Source organism: Epinephelus moara, chromosome 21, assembly GCF_006386435.1.
Source record: "Epinephelus moara isolate mb chromosome 21, YSFRI_EMoa_1.0, whole genome shotgun sequence".
NCBI lineage: Eukaryota > Metazoa > Chordata > Actinopteri > Perciformes > Serranidae > Epinephelus > Epinephelus moara.
Window position 1 is genome coordinate 38404359 of NC_065526.1, and position 9214 is coordinate 38413572.

The window sequence follows — 9214 nt, forward strand, 5'->3', positions numbered from 1 at the left end:
TGGACTTATTGCTGTTGTACAGCGTTATTACCGCTACCTGATGGACAGGAGGATGGTGTAGTCATGTTAGTGGGAGAATTTAAGTACACACATTTTTTTTTTTTTAACCAGAAAAAAACTCTTGAGATTTAAAATCTCTTTTTCAAGAGTGTCCTGGCCAAGACAGACAGTAACATTACTTACAGATAGACAACATGGAACAAAAGCACAAAATAAAAAAACAGATAGCTCTAAAACAAACAATATGAAACACCTAATGAAATTACTACAAAGACAATCAAATAAGCATGTTAATATATGCTTTAAGTGAACCATAAAAACATAAAACAGGGCCAACTACACATGATTGCATAGAACAGCTAAAATACACCCTGACATTGGCATATAGATGATTGCGTGCAAAAAATCCTGGAACAGTGCTTTGGAACAGCCGAGAGTAACCGATGAGTGCAACTTTAACAGGCTGCATACATACATGCTCATCTGGCAAATTTTGTACGTACCCTCAGTACAGACAATAAAAGCATGTTCTGTAACTGGAGAGCACAGCCATTTTCAATTTTTTGCTGAATGTACACATACAGATATGCTGGCAGTAGGCAAAGAATAGCTTTGTAAACAAGAGAATGCCAATGAAAAAGTATGCAAAAGCTTGAAGAGAGCCACCCAACCAGAGCACAGAGAATACAGTGATGAGTTAAGGGCTTACAGTTGGTAATACATTTCAGTGCATCACAATAGAGTCCAGAGCATGCAAACACTGACATGCATTCATATAGGCTATAATACATCCCAATAATCAAGCACAGCCAAGAGAGCAGAGTTTATTTTGGCCAAGACAGAGAAGCAGTTCCTATTTCTGAAATAAGAAACCCAGTTTCAGCTTCAGCCCTTTCACAAAAACAAAGAAATCGTGTAATACTATACCTAGGTGTTTTTAAGATGTAACACGCTCTATGCTCTTGTTCTGAAGTGTAACAATAGTCAGGAGATTTGAAAGCTTCAACTTGGCTTTTGTGAGTAACATTTTAATCAGCATTCAAGATTAATTTTTATCCATAATGCCTTCCCAAGGAAATCCTAATCCTAATGTAAAGTTATGCTCCTTTAGTTCTGATATCTTCTATTTTGCAGCAGATTTAGAAGCAAATCAAAGTCTTTCTTGGGTAGGACAATTAGTTTAGTTTAGTTTATTTACTTTATTAATCCAAAAATTAAATCCATAAATTCAATGTTTTCACTCTTGCTTGTCAGTTACACACAGGTCCGAAAGACAAACGGGACCTATACATGCACAAAGTGGAAAGATGTCAGAGTGAGGGAGCTGCCCTTGGTCAGGCGCCCCGAGCGGTTGGGGGGGTTCGGTGCCTTGCTCAAGGGCACCTCGGCAGTGCCCAGGAGGTGAACTGGCCCCTCTCCAGCCACCAGTCCACGCTCCATATTTTTGGTCCGGACAGGGACTCGAACAGGCGACCCTCCGGTTCCCAACCCAAGTCCCTATGGACTGAGCCCCACACACACACACACACACACACACACACACACACACACACACTGCATTACACAATAGTTTACATACATCATCATCATCATCATCATCATTATAACTATAAGCTGTCTCCAAACTAAATTCAACGCTGTTCAGTTTCAATAATGTATCAATTCAAAACACATTTTTATTACAGATTTTAGAACAAAAGACTTTAGAGAGCAAATTCATTTGATGAGTGACACAACTTTTACATGACACAACTATAACATTTGCGATAGAGACCACGTGACTGGAGGATTCCACCTGAACACAGTTCTTTCCAGTCTCCTAAGCAGTTCTCCATCCTCTGGCTCCTGCCCCAGCTTTCGTTTCTGCTTAACATTCCTGACCACTTCTGCATATCTTTCTCTTCATGCTTATTTTTGTTCTTCCTTCTCATGTTTTATTCATTCACATCCACCCAAAGCAACAAAACTACAGTGTTTTGTCCACTCTCCCTCACAACTAATGCATACTCTAACATCTCATTGGTTTGAGAACCAAAGCTTAATAGTCCAGGGGCCAAGACAGATTTTGGTATCACTTAAAGGGACCAAACGATTTTGGTATTTTTGTAAAAAGTAAAAAGTAAAAACACAACACAACCTTGCTCAGTTCAGTACACTCAGGGGGTTTCTGCTACAGCATCACCCACTCTGGTATTTCCAGTAGCTATGGCTGCTGGTGTTTGCAGACTTTAGATGGTTGGGTAATGCTGTATAACAGACATTTACGAGTCAGTTGCTGACATTTTTACCCCTCTCTACTTGTTTTACTGTTACAGAATGTTTAAGCATTTGGACCCATCATTATCCCACAATAATTTAGCTAATTTAAAACAAGAATTATATATCTAGTGAAGCACAACAGTTGACGTGCAAATTTACAGCACATCAGCAAGTGAGAAAAAAAACAGTAGAAACAGTTTGGGTTTGGATTGGAGAACAGCATCTATCTGCTGTGAGGAACTGAAACTCTCAGACACTAACCTTCACTAAGAAGAGAACATGACAGGAAAGAATTTAGCTGGGTGAAACAAAACCTTGCTGTGTGTGTCCTGATGTCCTGAAGGATCCAGTGACTCCTCCCTGTGGACTATTGCATTAGCTGTATCCAAAGCTTCTGGGATCACATCCGGATCCACAGCTACCCTCAGTGCTGACAGACCTTTATACCGAGTTATTCTGATGAAAAATGTTGGGATTCATGGGACCACAGATGATTTGTCATTTGTTAAAATCTAAACTGAATATGTAAAGGCTCTTCTTCTCTGCATGCTTTTTGTTCTTGAAACAAAGAGAGCTATTTGACACCCATCTCCACAGGATGCCTCATGGTCACACCAAGTGAGACCAGTCATCAAACTTGATTGGACAAGACTTTTACAGTGATATGCCCCTCTGTGATGTCACCAAGCAAACTTCAGGAAAGTTGTGCTCGCTCATAAGTCTTCCTCTTTCTTCTGGGCTGACAACCAGCCCAGACTCTTGCTCCTGGGCCTTTGACCAACCCAGACAGAGCTCTCTTCCTCCTGGGCTCGGACCAACTCAGAGACCCATGCCCCAAACCACTAAACGGAGGGCAATTGCTCACAGACTCTTTCTCCTGGACCACGACGTGCCCTTGCATTGCGGCAGGAGCAAACCCTGGAAACCAGAGAAATTAGTATGCAAACACAAGGTTTGCAACTAACTTTCCAGCAACAAGGAGAACCAAGTTGAGTTAGCACCCCAGCATCTAACTCTGCACGGACCCAGAGTGATCGGCTTCCTAGGACCTGCACTTTTGGAACAAGGACACAACAAAGACTGCATCTAGGGTGCACTATCCCTTTAAGAATGATTTGTGCAACCAATTTTATCTCAATGAAACCTTACCTTGGACCTTTAAGGAAAATCTTAACTTAAAGGTGCTATGTGCAACTGGCCCCTGTACTTTTCTTGAGTATTTTTTTTTTTGGAAACGTCTTACTTTGACTCCAATACATTTAAAAAGACAAATATTGTACTTTGACTACACTACTTTTCTATGAAGGCTCTCATTACTCGTTACATTTGCTTTGAAGTCAGCAGATTTTTTTCTTTTTCTAAAATGCAAAACTTCATAAACTGTGATCATGCAGTTCTGTGTGTGGTTTATTTGTCGAAGTGGTGTTTCCGTACCTCCACCTCATAGTCCGGGAGCCATGGGGTTGAACCTTGTTTTGTTGGGTGCAATTTTTTTCTTTGCTGTTTCTTGTAGCTTGGGGGTACCTCTTCAAAATACAAGAGGGTGCTCGGTGATATCCCTTGGGCATTTTCAGATATTAACCCCTTCATGCCCCAAATCACACAAAAATAGAGTTTTATGATATTGTATGCTGAATACATAAATTAAATGCATCAAATTTACATTCTTTAATGTTTTTTCATACATGGGGAGATGGAAAATGTATTGCATTCCAAATGATTAGTATTAACCCTTTCAAGCCAGGCCTGTAAAACAACTTCTGTAGCAGGAGTCATTAGCTACGACACACAACTCAAATTTGCATTGTGTTGGATCATTTATTGATAATGGCAACAAAACATGAGCAACAGGAAAATGGGTGCAGCTCTTCCCCCCCACAAAATTTATCTAACTAAATCAAACAAGTGCATCCTCACCCAGTGTGTATGCACCCACACTACTAAAACAGTATGGAAAAACACATAACTAACATAACTTCGATAGTACACACTCAGTGGTGTAAAGAACTAATCTCGCAGATGTGTTACATATTAGAGTCTTGAGCATCCTACTCTGAAACATGTACAGAACATTGTGCATGGCAAACCATGCACTTTACAGCTGCATTTCTTGGAGTTACAAGGAGTTTCACTCTTGCAGCCACACCGGATCATCTTCAGGATGTAGTCTGGAACAAGTTTGACATCTTCTGGTAGGTGGATTGGGATCAGTGCCCTGTTACATGTGTCCTTTTTCCATCCAAATTCCTCTGGGTTCATTGCAGGTGGCTGATTGTTATTGAGATTTCGCCACAGGTACGCTTGGAAGTGGGCCCTCTTTACATTTTCAGTGAACGCTTCCTTTGTTGGAGGTAGAGCAGCTAGATTTGGTGAAGACATATATCCTTCCCCATTCTTTTTTCCCCAGACAAGTAGCCTTGTGTGTGTCATGTCTGTGCTCTCCGTTATGCCATAACAGGCTGAGTTGAAGGCAGTGGCTTGGTCAAGGACTTGCTGGAATGGTGCATCCACATTACCAACAGCTGATAGATCGTAACCAGCTTTCAGGGTTTGGATGACAGAGCCTTTCTCCAAACCATAGTACGACGCTACAGTGTATGGCATGGGCTGGTAAAAGGTGTTTGACAATTTGTGTCTGTTTGGCCAGTGTTGACTTGATGTCCACTATTACTCTCTCCTTGCAGGGGGATTCCATGATGAGTGGTACATCCAGTCCTGCCTGATGGTAATGATGAAGAAGCAGGATAAACACATCTGTATCATCAGAAACCACTGTGATTTGATGGGCTTCTCCAGCACACCTCAGGACTTGTTGGACGATGATGGTGTCAGCTTCTTCCTGCTGATTTTCTAGGTCATATCTGGTCCGTCTCTCTTCCATTTTGATTGCTCAGTTCCTCACACAGTAATTTGTACAGCTGTTTCTTGTTGTCGATGGATGACAGGACAACTTTCTTGGCTGGTAGCTTAGTTGATAGGAGGAAATGATGCTTTTTGTTGATCACTGTCTCCCTGACATCTCTGGTGACGTGGCATCGACAACAAGAAACAGCTGAACAAATTACTGTGTGAGGAACTGAGCAAAGACAGGCTATTCCATCTACAGAGCACTAACATACACAAGTTGGTGTTGACAGGTGACCCGTGTCCCCTCGAGATCAAGATGGAAGAGAGACGGACCAGATATGACCTAGAAAATCAGCAGGAAGAAGCTGACACCATCATCATCCAACAAGTCCTGAGGTGTGCTGGAGAAGCCCATCAAATCACAGTGGTTTCTGATGATACAGATGTGTTTATCCTGCTTCTTCATCATTACCATCAGGCAGGACTGGATGTACCACTCATCATGGAATCCCCCTGCAAGGAGAGAGTAATAGTGGACATCAAGTCAACACTGGCCAAACAGACACAAATTGTCAAACACCTTTTACCAGCCCATGCCATACACTGTAGCGTCGTACTATGGTTTGGAGAAAGGCTCTGTCATCAAAGCCCTGAAAGCTGGTTACGATCTATCAGCTATTGGTAATGTGGATGCACCATTCCAGCAAGTCTTTGACCAAGCCACTGCCTTCAACTCAGCCTGTTATGGCATAACGGAGAGCACAGACATGACACACACAAGGCTACTTGTCTGGGGAAAAAAGAATGGGGAAGGATATATGTCTTCACCAAATCTAGCTGCTCTACCTCCAACAAAGGAAGCGTTCACTGAAAATGTAAAGAGGGCCCACTTCCAAGCGTACCTGTGGCGAAATCTCAATAACAATCAGCCACCTGCAATGAACCCAGAGGAATTTGGATGGAAAAAGGACACATGTAACAGGGCACTGATCCCAATCCACCTACCAGAAGATGTCAAACTTGTTCCAGACTACATCCTGAAGATGATCCGGTGTGGCTGCAAGAGTGAAACTCCTTGTAACTCCAAGAAATGCAGCTGTAAAGTGCATGGTTTGCCATGCACAATGTTCTGTACATGTTTCAGAGTAGGATGCTCAAGACTCTAATATGTAACACATCTGCGAGATTAGTTCTTTACACCACTGAGTGTGTACTATCGAAGTTATGTTAGTTATGTTTTTTTCCATACTGTTTTAGTAGTGTGGGTGCATACACACTGGGTGAGGATGCACTTGTTTGATTTAGTTAGATAAATTTTGTGGGGAGGGAAGAGCTGCACCCATTTTCCTGTTGCTCATGTTTTGTTGCCATTATCAATAAATGATCCAACACAATGCAAATTTGAGTTGTGTGTCGTAGCTAATGACTCCTGCTACAGAAGTTGTTTTACAGGCCTGGCTTGAAAGGGTTAATACTAATCATTTGGAATGCAATACATTTTCCATCTCCCCATGTATGAAAAAACATTAAAGAATGTACATTTGATGCATTTAATTTATGTATTCAGCATACAATATCATAAATCTCTATTTCTGTGTGATTTGGGGCATGAAGGGGTTAATATCTGAAAATGCCCAAGGGATATCACCGAGCACCCTCTTGTATTTTGAAGAGGTACCCTCAAGCTACAAGAAACAGCAAAGAAAAAAATTGCACCCAACAAAACAAGGTTCACCTAAAAATTGGGCTATGGCTCCCGGACTATCACGCATGAGCAACTCATTGGCAGCTCATCAGTAGAAACTGGTAGAGAGGCTATTACTATGGCTATGGCAGCAGAAGGAGATGAAGATTCCCCTTTTGTCCTTTTCTCCTTTTTATCTCTGTGGGCATTTCTATAGGCTTGGCAGCATATTCAAAAAGTTTTTATTTTTACAGGTCCTACAAGTAAGTCAGCGCATTCAGAGGGTTGTTTTAGAGTCATTAGGTTCTGTAAATGTATTGCGACAATATGGCAAGGCAAGGCAAGGCAAGGCAAGGCAAGTTTATTTGTATAGCACAATTCAACACAAGGTAATTCAAAGTGCTTTACAGAGACATTAAAAGCAACAAGACACAATTTAAAACAATAAAAACAGTCGATTAAAAAGGGAAATAGAAATTGAGAAAATACAGTAACATAAAATAAAAACAGGCTCAATACATTGAACAGTCAGGATAAGAAAAGAAGTAGAATAATAAAAGGCATAAATCAGCAGTGTGTAGTTAAAAAGTATGGGCAGTAGAATACAGCAGGTAAGTATTTAATCTAAGAGTACGCTTCAGTAAACAATAGTGTTTTTAGCCCTGATTTAAAGGAGCTGACAGTTTGAGCAGACCTCAGATCTACAGGAAGTTTGTTCCAGAGGTGAGAAGCATAATAACTGAATGCTGCCTCACCTTGCTTTGTTCTTGTTCTTGGAACACACAACAAACCTGTTCCAGATTACCTAAGGGGTCTGGATGCTTCGTAGGGAACCAGTAGATCAAGCATGTATTTTGGTCCGAGACCATTTAGGGCTTTGTAGACCAGCAGTAAGATTTTAAAATCTATTCTTTGACTCACAGGAAGCCAGTGTAGCGATTTAATGACTGGTGTAATATGGTCCATTTTCCTGGTGTTTGTAAGGACTCTGGCGGCAGCGTTCTGAATCAGCTGCAGCTGTCTGATTGATTTTTTGTTAAGGCCTGTAAATAAGCCATTGCAATAATCCAACCTACTAAAAATGAATGCATGAATAAGTTTTTCCATGTCTTGTTTAGACAGAAACCCCTTAATTCTAGCTATATTTTTCAGGTGGTAATAGGCAGATTTAGTAATAAACTTTAAATGCTGTTGAAGTTCAGGTCTGAGTCAATAAGAGTAAGGGACTGTAGTCGTGTGATGACACTGAGATATAGAGTTGTGTGTCGTCGGCATACGTATATACGTATGATAGGAGATGTTGTGATGTTCCATAATCTGGGCTAGGGGTAGCATATAGATGTTGAAGAGAAGTGGTCCGAGAATGGACCCTTGAGGAACCCCACATGTGATCGTAGTTCGCTCAGATTCATGGTTACCAAATGACACAAAAAAGTCCCTGTCTTGTAAGTAAGATTTGAACCATTGTAGCACAGTGTCGGTGACTCCCACCCACTTTTCCAATCTGCTAAGTAGTACTGTATATTATGATCAACTGTATCAAATGCAGTACTGAGATCTAGTAATACCAGGACAGAGGATTTGCATGCATCATTATTCTGATGAATATCATTTAAGATTTTGATAAGGACAGTCTCAGTGCTGTGATGTGGCCGAAATCCAGACTGAAATGTGTTAAAAAGATTGTTTTGCATCATAAAAGTATGGATTTGCTGAAAGACAACCCTTTCAATGATTTTCCCCAAAAATGGCAGATTTGATATTGGCCTATAGTTACTAATTGTTGTGGCGTTCAGATTTGATTTTTTTAGGAGAGGTTTTATTACTGCAGTTTTCAAGGCATGGGGAAACTGGCCTGCTGTAAGAGAAGTATTTATTATCTGCAGTACATCTGGAGCTATGCAGTTAAAAATGGTTTTAAAAAAGTTTGAAGGCAGAATATCAAGGCAGCATGTTGTGGGCTTTAATTTTGAAACCGTTTCTGTTAGAGTTGTGTAATCTAGGAGGCTAAAATGTCCTAGATTAACCGGAGGACAGGAAGGCACAAGTGTTATCATTCCTGAGCTGGAGCTGCACACTGCCTGTCTTATCTGTAATATTTTGTTTGTGAAGAAGGCTGCAAAGTCTTTACATGACTTGTTAGACAGTAGTTCAGGAGGGAGTGATGCTGTGGGGTTGGTCAGTCGGTCCACTACAGAAAAAAGTGTCCGGGCATTATTACTGTTTCTATTGATAATCTCTGAAAAATATGATTGCCTTGCATTCTTCAGTTCCTGGTTATAGTTGTGAAGACTCTCTTTATAAATGTCGTAATATACCTGGAGTTTGTTTTTTTGCTACCTGCGTTCAGCTTGTCTACATACTCTTTTGTATTCTTTAACCAGTATGGTGTTTCTCCAGGGTGCCTTTTTCCTACCTGACATA